The sequence below is a fragment of the Macaca thibetana genome, chromosome 15, assembly GCF_024542745.1.
Source record: "Macaca thibetana thibetana isolate TM-01 chromosome 15, ASM2454274v1, whole genome shotgun sequence".
Classification (NCBI taxonomy): domain Eukaryota; kingdom Metazoa; phylum Chordata; class Mammalia; order Primates; family Cercopithecidae; genus Macaca; species Macaca thibetana.
This window is the reverse complement of record NC_065592.1, coordinates 89,092,987-89,110,658: the sequence shown is the minus strand read 5'-3', so window position 1 is coordinate 89,110,658 and position 17,672 is coordinate 89,092,987. Positions and strand designations below refer to the sequence as shown.

The following is a 17,672-nucleotide window of genomic DNA, read 5'->3' as shown; positions in this document are numbered from 1 at the left end:
CTACCAGCTAAAAAATTGGTGAGCATCAATTAAGATTATTTTGATCATATGTAGAGAAGCCAATATTGTTCTATAGACATAAAATTTTATTTTCTCTTTATAAGTATTGTTACACTTTTAAGTTTTGATTCTTTGCATATGATAATATCAATATTGTTTGATGGTAGCTTCCTAGGTTGGTGCAGCCTAGCAAGTGATCATAAGGTCTTCACGGTCCCTTCCAGTTACTCCTGCTATTCCCTTGTCCTGGGCTTGTAGGAGTCCAGCTGGTGGGTGCCCCGGTTCTTTTGGTATCTCGGTAACTTAATTGTCAGCCACTATGGGGCTAGCTGCTAGTCATGACTAGCATGAAAAAAAAAATCCAAAACTATCTTCCTCAATAAAATATGGGGGACTCTGCTTCTAAAATGTAAAAAAGTAATATTTTGGAAGAAAAGCTTTTCTCTTTGTGTGGCCTCTGCTCCTGCAAATGTTCATTTCTCTGATTATAATTAGTAGGTTTTCATGAGTTGTGGCCTCATCTCTCTATTCTTCAGTTGGAAGTGACGGAAATTCAACTCAATTTTGCTCATGGAAAACAACAAACTAACTGCTCTGTTGATCATCAGGATAGATCTAGCTTCTGATACTCTTGGACTCAAACTCCAAGTGTGCCATCAGGGCTTGCCTTTTGTCTCCACCCCTTGCCTCTGTTTCTCAGTGTTGTCCTCATCCTCAGGGACACTTTTCTCTCCCTGACTCCCCAAGATGGCCCTGGGCAGCTCTAGACTCATGTGATCCTTAGATCTCAGTGTCTCAGAGGAACAGGGAGCTTCACAAAACCCCTGTGGAGTCTTTGAGTAGTAGCCTCTCTCAGGTCACATGTTATTCCTGAAACCATCACCGTGGCCAAGTGGATGGAGCAGAGTATGGCTAGGCCTGGCTCACCTGCCACACCTAGAGCTCAGTTTAGGGGTAAAGACAACCCCAGGTCGGCCATATGAAGTTAGGAGGATTCCTCCCCAAAAGAAGGGATGACAGACAAAAATGCCTATGTCTGTGACAGTCTGAACTCATTTTTATTTCAAGCTGTTATTTCCAATATTCCAAGGACTTTGCTAGCATTTTATATGAACTATCTTATTTAATCCTTTTGATAAACTATGTAGTAGGTATTATTATTCTCATTTTCAGATACAGAAACTAAGGCTTCGAGGCTAAGTAACTCACCCAAAGTTGTGTAATGAGAAGTGGCATAGCTGAGATGCAAACAGAAGTCTGTCTCATTTGAGAGCTAGAGGGTCTTCACGACTTCACTAGCTCACCATCTTTTTTTCCTGTAGGTTCAAAGATTTTAAAATTTAAACTGTTTTTGTGCATGTATCACCTTCTCCTCTGTCCCTGATTTGACCCCTACCTCCTGAATGTCTTTCCATTTTAGGATTATTAAATCGTTGAATAGCAGAACTGGAAGGCACCTTACAAACATCTACCCAGCCGCTCCTTTCCACAGAAGGAGGGGAGATCTTCTGTGGAACCTCCAGGGAGGTCCTCATTGTGGACTTCTGAGTGTTTGAATGCTGCCAAATCTGGAAACAGACAAATCAACTCATTTTCCTGATGCCCAGACTTGAGTAGCCATTCCGTTGAATAACCTGAATCCCCTACATAGAAGGCCTTCAGTAAACACTGTTATTTGATAATCAAACTAGCTTTTGGCTACAGGATTATTGAAATCATTAACATTATCCATCTTTCAGAAAAAAAAAAAAAAAACCTAAAACTTTTAAGAAACAGGCTGCTTTAAAAAAAAATCTTTATAGATCACAAAGTCAGTAGCAGGAAAAACCTTAAGAGTAAAATGACAGTCATTGTATTCTCCTATTCTGTGAATTGTGTGAAGATTAGGGCAAATAAATGAATTATCTTACCTCTGATACTATACAAAGTGCATAGGGCCAAGTGCTATGGCTCACGCCTGTAGTCCCAGCACCCTGGGAGGCCGAAGCAGGCAGATCATTTGAACTTAGGAGTTCAAGTCCAGCCTGGGCAACATAATGAAACCCTGTCTCTACAATATATATATATAAAAAAAAAAAAATTAGCCGGGCATGCCTGTAGTCCCAGCTTCTTGGGAGGCAGAGGTGGGAGGATCACTTGGGTCCAGAGGGTCAAGGCTGCAGTGAGCTGTGACTGTGCCACTGCACTCCAGCTTGGGTAATAGAGTGAGACCCTGTCTCAAATAGATGAATGAATGAATGAATGAATGAATGAATGAATGAATACATCTGTGGTTTTATGATTATTGCAAAGACACTAGATAGCCAAGGAATAAAGTCAGATGTTTGTGGTCTGGAACAAGCTGTGTTGATGTGCAGTAGCACTTCAGTCCACGAAGATGTTGCCGTCTGTTTTCTTGATGTCGGGACAGTGCTGAATTGTGTGTGTTGGGTGGTACTCAGGGAGGCTGAGTACTGTGTGGCAGGAGCAAGGACCCATACCTGTGACTACTCAGACAGAAGACCGAGCTCTCTCAGCAGGCAGAAAAATGACTCTACTGTTATTTCCCCAAGTAACCAGGTACCTAACTACTTTCAGAAAATTTTAAAAATCTATATAAATGGCAGCAATGGAGATGAGAAGCAGATGTCCAGTTCTGTCTTCTGAGGTGTTTTTGTAAACTCCTCTTTCCCTCTTGCTACGAGAAATTGGTGGTCTGTTGGTGGCCTTTTAAAATGAGAGTGAGAACAGAGTTGAGAATAATGGAGGAAAATCAGGGAGATAGATACAGACATACAGACATGAAATCTTCTAATCATGAGCCAGGCCCTGGGTCCAGTGACTGCTGGAAGAGGTCTACTTCTGTCTCTCATTCAATCCAGCTCAGGTGGAGCTGTCAGCAAGAGACATGGTAGAAGCTGGGAACAGCAAAGATAAATGCTCTTTGAGTCTTACTAATGTGACTCTCAAGCCCCAGGAAAAACCAGACACAGACAAACTATACAGCCTAGACACTACACATTCTTAAGTTAATCAGGCCGGCTAACCAGACACTGTGGAGAACTGGGCTGCTTATCTTTACAGCTGTATAAGAAATAAGGAATCTTTAGCAGTTGCCTGACTCTAAAGTTAGAGTAAATGAAAGGCAACAAAAGGGTGATTCAAAACACATGTCAAAAACCAAGCCAAATGTGGGTGGGTGGTGAGGGCAGATTTCTTAGAGGTTCTAGACCATGATAGACAAAGAGAAGACTGCCCTTCCCCAGAGAACATATCTTAAGCGTAATTTTTTTTTTTTTTTTTTTCTTTTTTCTTTTTTTTTTCAGACGGAGTCTCGCTCTGTCCCCCAGGCTGGAGTGCAGTGGCGTGATCTCGGCTCACTGCAAGCTCTGCCTCCTGGGTTCATGCCATTCTCTTGCCTCAGCCTCCCAAGTAGCTGGGACTACAGGTGCCCGCCACAACGCCAGGCTAATTTTTTGTATTTTTAGTAGAGATCGGGTTTCACCGTATTAGCCAGGATGGTCTCGGTCTCCTAACCTAGTGGTCCGCCCGCCTTGACCTCCCAAAGTGCTGGGATTACAGGCGTGAGCCACTGCGCCTGGCCAGGTGTAATTTTCTATGACATAAATGCATGTATCGGGTTCCCTTAGAGGACTTGATGCTTGCTAGTGTTGGGAGCAGCGGCGGTGTCTGAGTAAAAAGGTTTGACGCCTTTACTATAAGCAAAGGAGGTTTGCTTTGACCACTAACAAAATATAATTGCAAGCTACTCTTTCTTTTTTTGTTTACAGTTTATTACATAAATAATACATAAGTTTGTTCACACTGTAAAGGAATCTAAATAATGCAGACAAAGCTCAAGGCCTTTTTATTCCCTCATTCAAATACCAGTCCTTTTTCTAAATAATAAGTGTATCAATGAGGTATACTTTTTCTCCTTGATTTTTCCTTGCTCTTTTTGGTACGTACTAGAATTTTCTCCTTGCTCTTTTTGGTATGTACTAGAAAGATAAAATTTTGTTTTTTAAGTTTAAAAAATATATTTATTGTTCCTGCCAGGCATGGTGGCCTGCAATCTCAGCACTTTGGTAGGCCAAGGTGGGGGGATCACTTGAGTCCAGGAGTTCAAGACCAGCCTGGGCAACATAATGAGACCCTGTCTATACAAAAAATAAAAAAAAAAAATTAGCTGGGCATAGTGGTGTGTGCCCACAGTCTCAGCTACTCAGGAGCCTGAGGTGGAAGGATCACTGGAGCCTGGGAGGTCAAGACTACAGTGAGCTGAGATCTTACACTGCACTCCAGCCTGGGTGACAGAGCAATACCCTGTCTCAAAAAAAATATATATACACACACACACACATATATATGTATATATACACACACATATATGTATATATGTGCATATATGTATATATACATATGTGTGTATATGTGCATATGTGTGTATATATACACATATGTGTGTGTATATATATACACACACGTGTGTGTATATATATACACGTGTGTGTGTATATATATACGTGTGTGTGTATATTTATACACGTGTGTGTGTATATATATACGTGTGTGTGTGTATATATATACACGTGTGTGTATAGAGAGAGAGGGAGGGAGTATATGTTTATAGTGTGTGTGTGTGTGTGTGCACATGTATTTCTTAAACTTGTTTTTCCCTCACATAATAATATGTCTTAGAGTATTTCCACAGCAGCAAATATATCTCTTTTTCATTTTTCATAGCATAAAGAAATATGAAATATGAAAGCCCCATTGCTCACGAAACTATTTTCTGAGAAAGGTTGACTGGCAAGCCACTCTTCTGTTGCCATATTCTCAGTGTGGAATCATTTCCTCCATCGTATTGAGATCCTGCGTTCTACTTAGATAAGTTCCAAACTCTCTGGGTTCTGCATTTTGCAAAAGAGAGATGTTAAGAATATTCAGTGTTTCCTTCCAGATTGCCTCATCTCTTTCATCTTTTTTTTGAGATGGAGTCTCGCTCTGTCGTCCAGGCTGGAGTGCAGTGGCGTGATCTCAACTCACTGCAACCTCTGCCTCCCAGGTTCAAGCGATTCTCCTGCCTCAGCCTCCCGAGTAGCTGGGATTACAGGCGTGTGCCACCACGCCCGGCTAATTTTTGTACTTTTAGTACAGATGGGATTTCACCATATTGGTCAGGCTGGTCTTGAACCCCTGACCTCGTGATCTGCCCGCCTCAGCCTCCCAAAATACCGGGATTACAGGCGTGAGCCACTGCACTCGGCCCTCTTTTATCTTTTATTTCAGGGGTATAACCTCTCCTTTTTTTATGGCTTCTGGTAGCATTGGTTAGTATCTTACTACTCAACATGTGGTACATGGACAAGCAGCACAGCCATCACCTGGAAGCCTGTAGAAATGCAGACTCTGAGGCCCGCTGAATGAGAATCTGAGTTTTAGCAAGAATCCCAGGTGATTTGTGTTTAAGTTACAGATGCATGGGTTAATATATGTTGTGACTCAAAATCACAAGATTATATATATCTTTTTTCTAGGGGTGAGGAGGTAGAGCTGCACACTTACCTCTGATAGTAGCTCTCTTCATTGATCTTCCCTTAACTAATGTGCTGAACTAAATGACATTGTCCACTCCACCCTGTAACATATACTCATCAATAACCTTAGCTGAATGCTCACAGCCAGCTAAAAACTTTCTAGACTGAACAGGTGTGTACATATGGATTAGCTGCATTTAATGTTTGCCAAGTATCAGCTGTGTTTGCTCCAAACCTATTTAAATCAATTGTGCATGTTAATATAATTAAACAATCTTGAATAAACTGATGAAATAGGAATAAGGTAGTTATTTCTAAGATTAATGCTTTGGAAAGACAAGAAAATGAAATGAAACATGCTCTCAAGAAAAATATGGATAATACATCTATAAAATTAGGATAATACAGCTATAGAAAATTGGCAAAGTTGTAAAAATGTAGAAGGAATCTATGTTGAGATTTTTTACATATGTTTCAGTTTTTATTCCACATTAAGGAAATTGAAATTAGAAATGGAAAATTATATTTTATATGTATGGCTACAACAAAGAGGTTGGAAAGCTATAAACCCATGCTTTTAAATATTTTAAAAGAAAAAAATAAATATTTTAAAAGATCTTGGTCCTACATGAAAAGATTATAAGTGGATACATTATTTTATGTTTGAATTCAAATAAGATTGTTTTATTTTATTTTATAATAAAACATTTCTCTTTAACAGTTTACCTTTTTAGCCAGATTTTTAATTAACCAACTCCTTGTCCTAATCATATCAGCTAATATAAAAATATATAGAAGAATTATACTGTATAGCTTCATTTCTAAAGAGCCAAGCAAAGTAGAAGCAGGAATTTTATACCTTAATGGACTCTGGCTTTTATTGTAGTTGTTTTTTGTTTTTGATAGGAACCCGAGGCTCAGAAAAATGAAATGTCTTGCTTTAGATAAAAATGTGATTCTCAAATTGTGGTCCCCAGACCAGCCACATCAGCATCACCTGAGAGCTTGCTAGAAATAACAGCCCCAGACCTACTGAATCAGAAACGCTAGAAGTGGGGCCCAGGTATCCGTATTTTAGAAGCCCTGCAGGTGATTCATGAGTTCAGCTAAAGTTTGAGGATCATTGACTTAGATCACATCCTAAAGACAGCACCTGGAGAACCCATTGCTCCATTACACTCTCTGGTTCATTTATCCCACACTTTCTCCAAACCTGAGAGTTCTTTTAATCAGAAATTCTGTAGCTCCATAATTTAGACAATGGCTGCAACAAAAGAATCTTAGGGGAAAAAAGACTGTTTCTAACGTATGTAAGGTAGAAAGATAATCTCCAAACTGTCCCTGAAAATGGATTATTCTAATGCCCTAATTGACAAATAAACCTCCTGTTAATGGAGTTGTAGCTGTTGGGTCTCGGCTGCTGCTGACTACCCTCTATGTATTGAGGGCTGATTGTGGGAGAGATCCTAAGCTAAGTGTTTTACACATTTTCTCATTTTATAAGTAGGTTATTATACTCATTTTCCAGAGGAAAGAACTGAAGCTTAGCATAATTAAGTAACTTGCCTAAAGGTGCAGAAATAACAGACTGTGGAGTAGGATGTGAGTCCTGGGCAGCTGTATTCCAAAGCCTATTCTTGTAAGCACTACATTTTATTATCTGCTCATTTGGAGAAGTTAGGGCTACTTTTTTAAAAACACACATACACAAATATGAACCAAGTTTTTGGAACTTATATTTTTCCCCAGTGACTATCAAAGTTCAGTCAATGACTAGAGAATAGAAACTAGAATCACTGGTGTAGAAACTATGCCTAGACAATACAAATTGAAAATGTTTCTGTATGTCAATACAGACTCCTGTTCTCCACCCTACCTGCACATTAATCAATGGACCTCCTTGAAAAATATACTGATACCCAGGCCTCACCCTTAAGCCAATTAAATGTAAATCTCATGGGGTGGGCTGTGAGTACTTGTTTTTTGCTGTTTTTAAAATTTTTAACAGCTCTTAGAATAACAGGTTATTCTAAGGTGTAGCCAGGGTTCAGAATGGGTTGAGATATGAACATACAGGTTTAGATAATTCAGGCCCAGAAATGGGTTTTAATGGGTTTTGATGAGTTTTTCCACATAGCCTAAGTTATTGGGCAAAGATGCTGGTAGCCTGTTATCAGGCAAGAATGCTAGCCATTCATTGAACAGTTGCAATGCCCCAGGAGTGTGGCATAACATAACTATACCCTCAAATATCTGCCGTATTTTAGATTACCATTACAGGGATAAAAGATACATTTTTCAGGAATCCTAAATATAAAATTTGGTATTTAAAAATGCCCCATTTAAGGCCGGGCACAGGGGCTCACACCTGTAATCTCAGCACTTTGGGAGGCCAAGGCAGGCAGATCACCTGAGGTCAGGGGTTCGAGACCAGCCTGGACAACATGGTGAAACCCCATCTCTACCAGAAAACACAAAAATTAGCCAAGTGTGGTGACGTGCACCTGTAGTCCCAGCTATGGGGGGAGGCTGAGGTGGAAGGATCGCTTGAACCTGGGGGCAGAGGTTACAGTGAACGAGATTACCCCACTGCACTCCAGCCTGGATGACAAAGTGAGACCCTGTTTCAAAAAAAAAAAAAACCAAAATGCCCTGTTTACCCATAACTGAGTTGGAACGATAGTACAACTTTGCTTGACGGAAAAAAAAAAAAAAAAAAAAAAAAAAGAAGAAGAAGAAGAAGAAGAAAGAAACAACTCTGGAAAATACCTAGGTAAACTTCATTTCCTGGAATAGGAAGAGATGTTTTATAAAATCTTGGCTCTTTCTTTTCAATCATCCTGCTGTTTTCTTTGTTCAAGAGAATCAAAGTGTGTTTTATAAACACACCAATCTAAACTAAAAGACAAGTGATGGAAAGATTTTGTTTTTACTGGCTTTGAAAAAGGAAATATTTGGCCAATTAATAAAAAGTATTCATCCCTGATTTACTTTCCTAGTTCTTCTGCCTGTTAAACTAGGCAGAATTAACCACGTGTCTTGCTTTATGTAGTAAGATTTCTGAAACAGTTGAGTGTGACTTGAATTATTTTTTAAGTTTGTAAGAGTCTCCTGCTATACTTCTCTAAAGCAGTGGTTCTTAACTGGGGTGATTTTGCCCCACAGGGGACATATTTAGTTGTCACAACTAGAGGAGGGAGCTTACTACTGGCATCTAGTGGGTCAAGGCCAGATATGCTATAAGCACCCTATAAGGTACAAGACAGCCCCCACAGCAAAGAATTATCCAGCCCCAAATGTCCGTAGTGCCAAGGTTGAGAAACCCTGGTCTAAAGTTATTGCTTTTTATCTGTTACAAATTTAGATTTTTTTCTGTATTTTTCTTGCTTAGAGCCCTTCTATAAATCACTCCTGTATAAAATAATAACAATTAAATTACTACCCATGTTCCACCAGAGTGAGCCCAGGTATTCTCTGCCTGGAAGACTGGGCCTGTAGAACATTTCAAATTTGTATCTAAAGCATTTTAATGCCTCATAGATGGTACTAATGGCAATGGAAGTTTGACAGTTATAGTGGAGATCTGAGCTTCTGGAGACTTCAAGGGCCAAAAAGAGAAACACCCTCATGTTGACCCGAAAGAATAAAGATTAAGGAGGCTTGGCTGCTTTTTCCTGGATTGCTTAAGTAGTACAATGTATTTTCAATTGATTCAGCATAATTTTCATTCTCCAAGCTTAACACTTTTATAGATGTGTCGCTCCTCTTTTTAATACCCTTCTTAACTGGAGCATAAAATAAAAATTAACATGAAAGTAAAGATTAAATTATCTCACTATACTTATTTTTCCAAGAATCATGATTCTTCCTACAACTAGGCTTGGTTGGTTGGAACTAAAATGGGGCTTTGGGAAAGTATCTGAATGTGCATGTGTGTGTTAGAATGTATGTGTGTGTGCCTGTGTGTGCGTGTTACACCTTCGTGCTTGACGTCTCAAGTGCCCACCTATGGGCTTACCTGCTCAGCATCACTCTTCTAGGAAATGACTCCCACCCACCCACTTCGTTATAACGGATGTGGTGTCTATGATTTGTGGTCTTTCCAATCCACCTCAATTGTTTTGCCCAGGGATAGGCACTGAACCCAAGTGGGAACAACCAGAGTTCTTTCTCCAGGATTTTCAAACTCATGACCAAAAGGGAGTCGTGACTCACTCGGCAAGGTCTACACAGACGTGCTGCAGCCACCTGTCGTTCCCACCGTGTAGAGAATGCCAGTTGGCTGCAGGACAGCAGAATGCAGCCAGAAAAGGTTGGTGAGGCAGGACGACCTGCATATCCCTGGCAACCCCTGCCCTTCTCCCAGGGCGTGCTTGGGCTCTTCTTGGCTTCTGGGGAACACTCCCCAGATCCTGCTGACTTCTCTCTCTACTTGAATCAGTTATAGTTAAGTTTCTGTGACATGCGACTGAGACCGTCATGACAGCAACGTCCTTACCTGAAGAGGGATTCCTCCAGCTTCTCAAACACAGCCATCTCCAAACAAAAGTAAAACCACAAACCCCAGAGTGTATCTGTTTTCAGGAGGGGGTTTCTGGTAATTAGCTTAGATTGCAACAAATGGTACACACAGACTGCCGGCTCCGCATGTGTGCTCCAAGATGGGTGTTTACCCTATTATATTCCAATTTAAGAATGTCATCAAGTTTATCAGTGAGCAAATGCAAACGAGCAAGAACACATAGATGGGTGGTGAAAGGTGTGTGCCTTGATGGATAGATTTTTTTTTTTAGACTTCAAAAAAATGAATTACTTTCATTGGGTTGATAGCAAAGGGGGCACAATCATATTCCCCACTTAAGCTTGGCGATGGTTGGGTATTTTTAGCAAATGAGTTGTCAGCAGAAAGGCTTCATTAGACTCATCAGGATATCTGCCCATGAAGAACGAATCCCAAACTGTACTGACAGTTTCCTTGAGCCAAAATGATGAAGCACCTCTGACAAGAGCCATATTGTGCTCCCCATGTGAGGAGCGTGAGGAACAAAAGAGACAGTTTGATCTTCATTTGGTCAGGTTAATATTGACACAGCTTAGAAAAATCAGAAGGGTGTGCGGTGCACACGTGCAGCAAGTGCTCTGGAGACTTGCCTGGTGGTTTCCATAAATCAGAAAGGGGAACCCAGAGAGGAAAGGAGGTTTCCTGCTTTCTTGAAACAGGGTTCAAACTAGATGATTTATTTTTACAAAGGAAAATAAATAAAGCTGTCAGTGTTCAGGCTCATGGCTCAAAACAAGCCAACAGGGACTTTTTTTTTAAATCTATACATAATTATAGAAATCATTCATTATTTTTTTTTTTATCTGGGAGCTAAAGTGTAGCCCAGGTTCTACCATTTCAAAAATAGAGCATGGCTAATGAGCGGGATTTCATTACATGTGTGTTCTGAATTATTCGTTCCCATATAGAAATTTTTATAAACATACAGAAACAAAAAGGGGCCCTTAAAGGAAACAGCAGTCTAGCCCTTTCCTTGCCAAGCACTTAAGTCCATACAATAGAGGAATGTTTTCCTGAATATGGGTCTGTCCTTAAATAAAATGTAAATTAGGCTGTTAGTTAATGAGGTGATGACTTGCTTGTCTTTAATTGGTTGGGAAACTCCGCCATCCAAGTATTCAATCTATTATTAACTGCTTGTAAGAGTGCCTGGGACCACTCTTACTCCAGGCCCAACTCTCTGTCCGTGTAACAACAGTGCTTCTTTATGGAAGATAAGATGGGAAGGAAAAAGATGGGAAAGAATTTTAACTCCCTTATTTGAGGTGTGCCTGAAATCAGCCCACTTCATTTCAAGAAGTTCTTTTCGTGTGTGTCTGTGTGACAGGGTCTCGCTCTGTCACCCAGGTTGGAGTGCAGTGGTGGTATCTCAGCTCACTGCAACCTCTACCTCCAGGCTCAAGCAATCCTCCCATCCCAGCCTCCCCAGTAGCTGGGACCACAGGCATGCACCTCCATGCATGCCTTCTTTTTTTTTTTTTTTTTTTTTTTTGTATTTTTAGTAGAGACAGGTCTCACCATATTGCCTAAGCTGGTCTCGACCTTCTGAGCTCAAGTGATCTGCCCGCCTCAGCCTCCCAAAGTGCTGGGATTACAAGCATGAACCACTGCACCCAACCTGATTTCAAGGAGTTCTTAACGTGTGCTTTCAGATGAACTATCTCCCAAACACTTTCTCTCTCCCTTCATTAATGATATGCTTATAGGAGGTAATAAATATTTGTTCCATGACAAGAAAGCAGTGATTTTCAGTTTTCAATAAACATGTTATCTCCCCCTCTATTCTTGAATTCTTCAACTCAAATGAGGGCCTTACAAGAGCTTTTGCTTGAAGGACTCTTCGTTTTTCCTTTCATATTTACGTCATGCTTAACCTAAATCAAAGCATTTGCAGATGGATGACATTATCATTGCCTTTGATAGTTGTACTTTAATGAGAGGACTTTGCTTTTATAGTCTTCTTCTGTTAAGAAACTCGCGAAGTCAGGAAAAAAAAAAACAAAAAAACAAAGCCCCTTTAGCCTCTCTACTCCCCTCTGGTATTCTAATTTCTAGTTTCTCTGAGTTTTTGAACATAAGTCAACTTATATTGGGAGCATCTTTAGGTAATAAGATTTGTACATACTGAGCCGGATGCGGTGGCTCACGCCTGTAATCCCAGCACTTTGGGAGGCCGAGGCGGGTGGATCACGAGGTCAGGAGATTGAGACCATCCTGGCTAACACAGTGAAACCCCCATCTCTACTAAAAATACAAAAAATTAGCCAGGTGTGGTGGCGGGCGCCTGTAGTCCCAGCTACTCGGGAGGCTGGGGCAGGAGAATGGCGTGAACCCGGGAGGCAGAGCTTGCAGTGAGCCAAGATTGCACCACTGCACCCAAGCCTGGGCGACAGAACGAGACTCCGTCTCAAAAAAAAAAAAAGACTTGTACATACTGAATGGTAAAGCAGGCTTCTTCCATTGCTTGTGTGTCTAAGTTACCAGAGCAAGAAAATCTGCGTGAGGATACTTCTGGATAACCAATGATTATGCCACATCTCCTGTTTTCCCACCCATTCCCTGTGTACACTTGCATGCCCAGCTTTTCAAAAGTACATATTACTGCAAGAATATCACAACATTCTTCTTTATAGAAGCTTTGGGGTTTTTCAGTTTTAGGCTCTTACATATAGTTCACAGTCACCCTACAGTTCTGTTTTATAGAGCAGATGAATAACTGGACGTTTCTCACAAAGCATGGTAATGTTCGATCTTCAAAAGATGTAAGCAGTACATTATTGTTAGCAATTGTCAAAATCAAGGATGTTGCTTGTTTGTGTATGGTGACAAGAGAACCAACACCAAATTGAAGTAAATGGAGTAGTTAAAAACTATTTTTATTAAAAACTGAATCAATAATATCTTTGGTGAGGAGGGATATTCTCATTTAAGCATAACACAGGGGTGAAAACATGGGCTCTGAAGTCAGACTAACCTGGGTTTAAGTTCCATTTGTCTATGTGACATCAGTTACTTAACCTTCCAAAGCCTCCGTTTTCTCAATGCAAAAGAGAGACAATGTTACCTATATTACAGGGGCATCTTAAAGTTTAGATGAAATGATGCAAAGTACTTAACAGAGCATTTAATGCAGAGGCAATACTTAATTATGTCAGGCAATGTACTATTGACTTAAATGAAAATTATATTGGCATTTATATGTGTTACATATTCATGTACATATTGTAGTAGTTTTAATTTTCACAAAATATTTTCACAAAAGGGCTCTCTTTTTAGCTATAAAGAATGATAATATGTACTGTCTGACTTTCTTTTCAAAATATGATGTCTAATATAGTTTTAATAGACCCAGTGAGTTTTTACTACTATGATGCCTTGGCTGCCTCATAAAAACAAGAACAATAGAGTGTAGGCTGGGCGTGGTGGCTCACGCCTGTAATTCTAGCACTTTGGGAGGCCGAGATGGGAGGATCACTTGAGGTCAGGAGTTCAAGACAGGCCTGACCAACATGGTGAAACACTGTCTCTACTAAAAATACAAAAAAAAAAAAAAAAAGATTGCAGGGTGTGGTGGCACACGCCTGTAAGCCCAGCTACTTGGGAGACTGAGGCATGAGAATCGTTTGAACCTGGGAGGTAGAGGTTGCAGTGAGCTGAGATCACACCACTGCACTCCAGCCTGGGCAACGAAGAGAGACTCTGTCTCAAAAATAAAAAAGAACAACAGAGTGTAAATAAATGACATCTGGAAAAAACATGGAAAATATCTGCTTACCAATTAAAGAGTGTACGAAAAACAGAATAAATAAAATCTCTTAATTTATGCATTTGGTGTTCTCATAAATCATTTTCCTGTCAAAATTATCAGACTTTATTATTGCTGAATGTTTTAAATATTATAATGGAATTTGGTTGCATAAATCATAATGCTTTCAAGTTAGAACATTTGTGCACATACCTCAGCATTTTTCTTATATCTTGATTTTAAAAAATAGCCCTCATTCTAGAAATAAATCCATGCAGACTGTAAATGTCAAACTGCACTCTTAAATTTCAGTAACTCAGCAATCCAGGCTGGGCACTGTGCTTGCAAGGTAGTTAGGAACTGTCACAGTGTGTTTGTAAGACTCACTGTTCTCAAAATTGCAACCGTACACCGGTGTTTTAATCTTGGTAATTATTTTTATCTACAAGCATTTTACCTACAAGTGACACCTATTCACTTGATTTTTTTCCATTTCCTGAAAAAAAAAAAAAAAAAAATTCAGATATAGCAAATCTGGGAATTGCTTGTCCCTGACATTAGAAAGTAATTTATTCTTAATAAAAGTCTTACTCAGTATATTTCATCTGTAATTTGTGAGGAAGACAGCACTATGATAGGTATAGTCCAGAATGCTTGACCTATGTGGGAAGTATTAGCATCAGGAGTAAAATTCACTTGGCCCTTGGAGGTGAAAATTCATTTGGCCCTTGGAGGTGAAACGGTGGAAATGATGAAAAAGACTATTCATTGTGATTTAGCTGAAGGAAAAATCACTCTACATTTTGTTATTGCTTTAAAAGCTGTTGTTTGTATAGTGACAAACACAAGCTCATTCACTGAGTCTAACTTGGAATTAAGGATAGAAACTTTGATAATGAGATCAACACTGACTTATCAGTAGATTTTATACCTTACATCATTTTTAAATGACTTTGCTTCATATTTAACTTTGCACAACTTCCTCCATCATCTCACATCTAAGAATTTTACATGTAAATCACTTAAATGACTTAAAGATGTGTGTGATTATTATTTGAAAGTGCACATATATTATAGAGAACATAAGGCAACAATTGTCATAACTAGTCCCCACAGACAGAATCTTGCAAAAGTCTTCTCTATGAATCAGATTAATCCCATAAATCCTGAGAATGACCTAAAAATTTTAAAAAAATAAAAAATAAAACAGGAAAGGAAAGAGACTTAATGTTTATTGTCTACTATATGTTAGGCAATTGACCAGTCTTTTATATATGATTTTAATTCTCACAACAGTCCTATGAGGTGAGAGTTTACAGATGAGGAAACTAAGGCTCATGAAAATGAAGTAACTGACTTGAGTCACCCAGCTACTGAGTGGCAGAGCGAGGGTTAACCTCATGTTTGGCTGACTCATAGGTCTTTACTACCTTGGTGTGAACTCCCCAAAATAATGAAGAGACAAAATAAGGTTTCAGAATAGCAATTTGGCTGAATTATAACAACTTTTATATCATTGAATCTTAATGTCCTTTGTATGTTAGAATCCAATACATATTATTTGAATACATTTAGAAATGACATTCTACTTTTATATGATTATAAAAATTATCTTCCACTTAACACTGTATCATGAGTGTTTTCCTGTGTCATTAAGTCTTCTTTGATAGCATAACTTTTAATAGCAGTTTAACAGTCCTTTGTGTGACTGTTCTATGATTTACTTAACCACTACTTAACCATAATCTACTGTTGGACATTTAGATTGTTTGTAAGTTTTAGTTATTAAAGTAATAATCCAGTGAATAGCTTTGTCCACAAATCTTTGTGTACATATATGATTATTTCATTAGGATATATTTCTAGGCTGGGCATGGTGGCTTATGCCTGTAATCCCAGCACTTTGGGAGGCCAAGGTGGGAGGATCATTTGAGGCCAGGAGTTCAAGACCAGCCTGGGCAACATAGTGAAACCCTGTCTCTACAAAAAATAAAATCATTAGCTGGGCATGGTGGTGCATGTCTGTATTCCCAGCTACTTGGGAGGCTGAGGTGAGAGGATTGCTTGAGCCTAGGAGGTTAAGCCTGCAGTGAGTCACGATTGTTACATTGCACTCTAGTCTGGGTGACAGAGTAAGACCCCATCTCTAAAAACAAAAGAACGTATGTATATATTTGTTTTAAATCTTTTTTTTTTTTTTTTTTTTTAGAGATGAGTCCTCACTATGTTGCCCAGGCTGGTCTCAAACTCCTAAGTTTAGCAGATTCTTCTGCCCTGGCCTCCCAAAGTGCTAGGATTACAGATGTGAGCCACCATGCTTGGCCTAAAAAATAGAATATATTTCTAAAAAAAAAGTTTGATAGTGCCCATTTGGAAATAATTACCAATAATAAGAAAAGAAGAAAATGTTGTTATTAAAGGATTTCTTTGATTAATGAGTTCAGATTTATTATCCATTTGTAGTCCAGTTGTGAATTGCCTTTCATGTTCTGTAACAGTTTTTCCATTGGTATGTATCCTTTTTTCATTGATTTATATTAACTCTCATTCTTGAGGACATTAAACCTTTTCCTCCTAGCTAAAAAAAAAAAAAGTAAATGATAATAATTGCATTGGGAACTTTTAGTGGGCTTTAAGCAGGAGAGTGTCATTATTCAATTTATATTTTTAAAATCTGCCTCTTGGGGAAGGGTGGAAACAAAATAAAATAAAAGCTGCCCCTTGATGATCTGTGGAGACTTCATTACTGAGAGACCAGCTGTGATGCTGCTGCTAAAGTTCCAGCAAGAGATGATGGCGGCTGTGGCTAGGACAGCAACGGAGATGAAGAGATATTAGAGAAGTGTTTACACTACAGATATATTTTAAAGGCAATGTTAATAGGATTTGCTGGTGAATTACGTGATAGAAGAGGAAATTAGCAATCGAGGGTAATTCCTAGATGTTGGGTTTGAGTAACTGGATAGATGGTGGTGCCTTTTAATAGGACAGACACAACTGGGGAGGCAGTGGGCCATATTTTACTTGAGATGCTTATTAAACAGCTACATGCAGATCTCATGTGCATGTAGATCCTGCCATCAGTGGCAGACAAATGGTTTTAAAGCCATGTGGCTGGATTAGATCATCAAGGAGAAAGTGGAAAGAAAGAAGAGAAAGGGGACAGGAAACAAAGTTGGGTGTGAATATGTGGAGACTTAATAAGGAAGAGCAACCAGCAAAGGTGACTGAAGGGGAGTTGATGAATCGGGAGAAAAACAAGGTTGTGTGGTGTCAGGAAGGTGAAGGAGTTAAGTGTTTCAAAACAGAGGGAGGGTCAATCTCGTGGACTACCGCGGAGAATCAAGTAGGGTAAGAAATGGAATGTGATTTTTGGATTTGGCAACCTCGGAGTGCTTGGTACTTTTGAGAAGAGAATTTCAGTGAAATGATGGAGCCAGATCCCCCACAGGGGGATTGAGAAAACAGTAGAAGGTGAGCATGTGTGAGTCATGTAAGAAGAGGGTTTCTGTCTTTCAAGGAATATCCACTCAAATGTTTACAAGACATTCTTTACATTACTTTTATTTCATACGATGCACTGAAGCTACCAGCAGACAGCATAAAAACTGCCTTTTTCTGAGCAATGAAAAACCTAAAATATGCTATTGTGAGAATGAAAGGTTTCACTGCATCTGCACCTTCAGCCGTGAATGGAGTAATCTATGGGGGATCATCACTATCACTATCTTGCTTTTTATATTAGTTCAGGTAGAGCTGTATTATTTCTGTTTTCCTCCCCTAGGTTATAATGAGCATCAACTTCTTTTAGGGTTCTTGGGACCTACACCTTAGCTTTTTGGCCAGG

The 17,672-nt window shown here is 39.4% G+C and overlaps 1 protein-coding gene across 12 annotated transcripts in view; it reads left to right on the top strand.

The window, feature by feature from the left end:
* PRUNE2 (prune homolog 2 with BCH domain) overlaps window positions 1–17,672 on the top strand; it is a 295,976-nt gene that overhangs the window by 181,166 nt on the left and 97,138 nt on the right. The window lies entirely within an intron of this gene.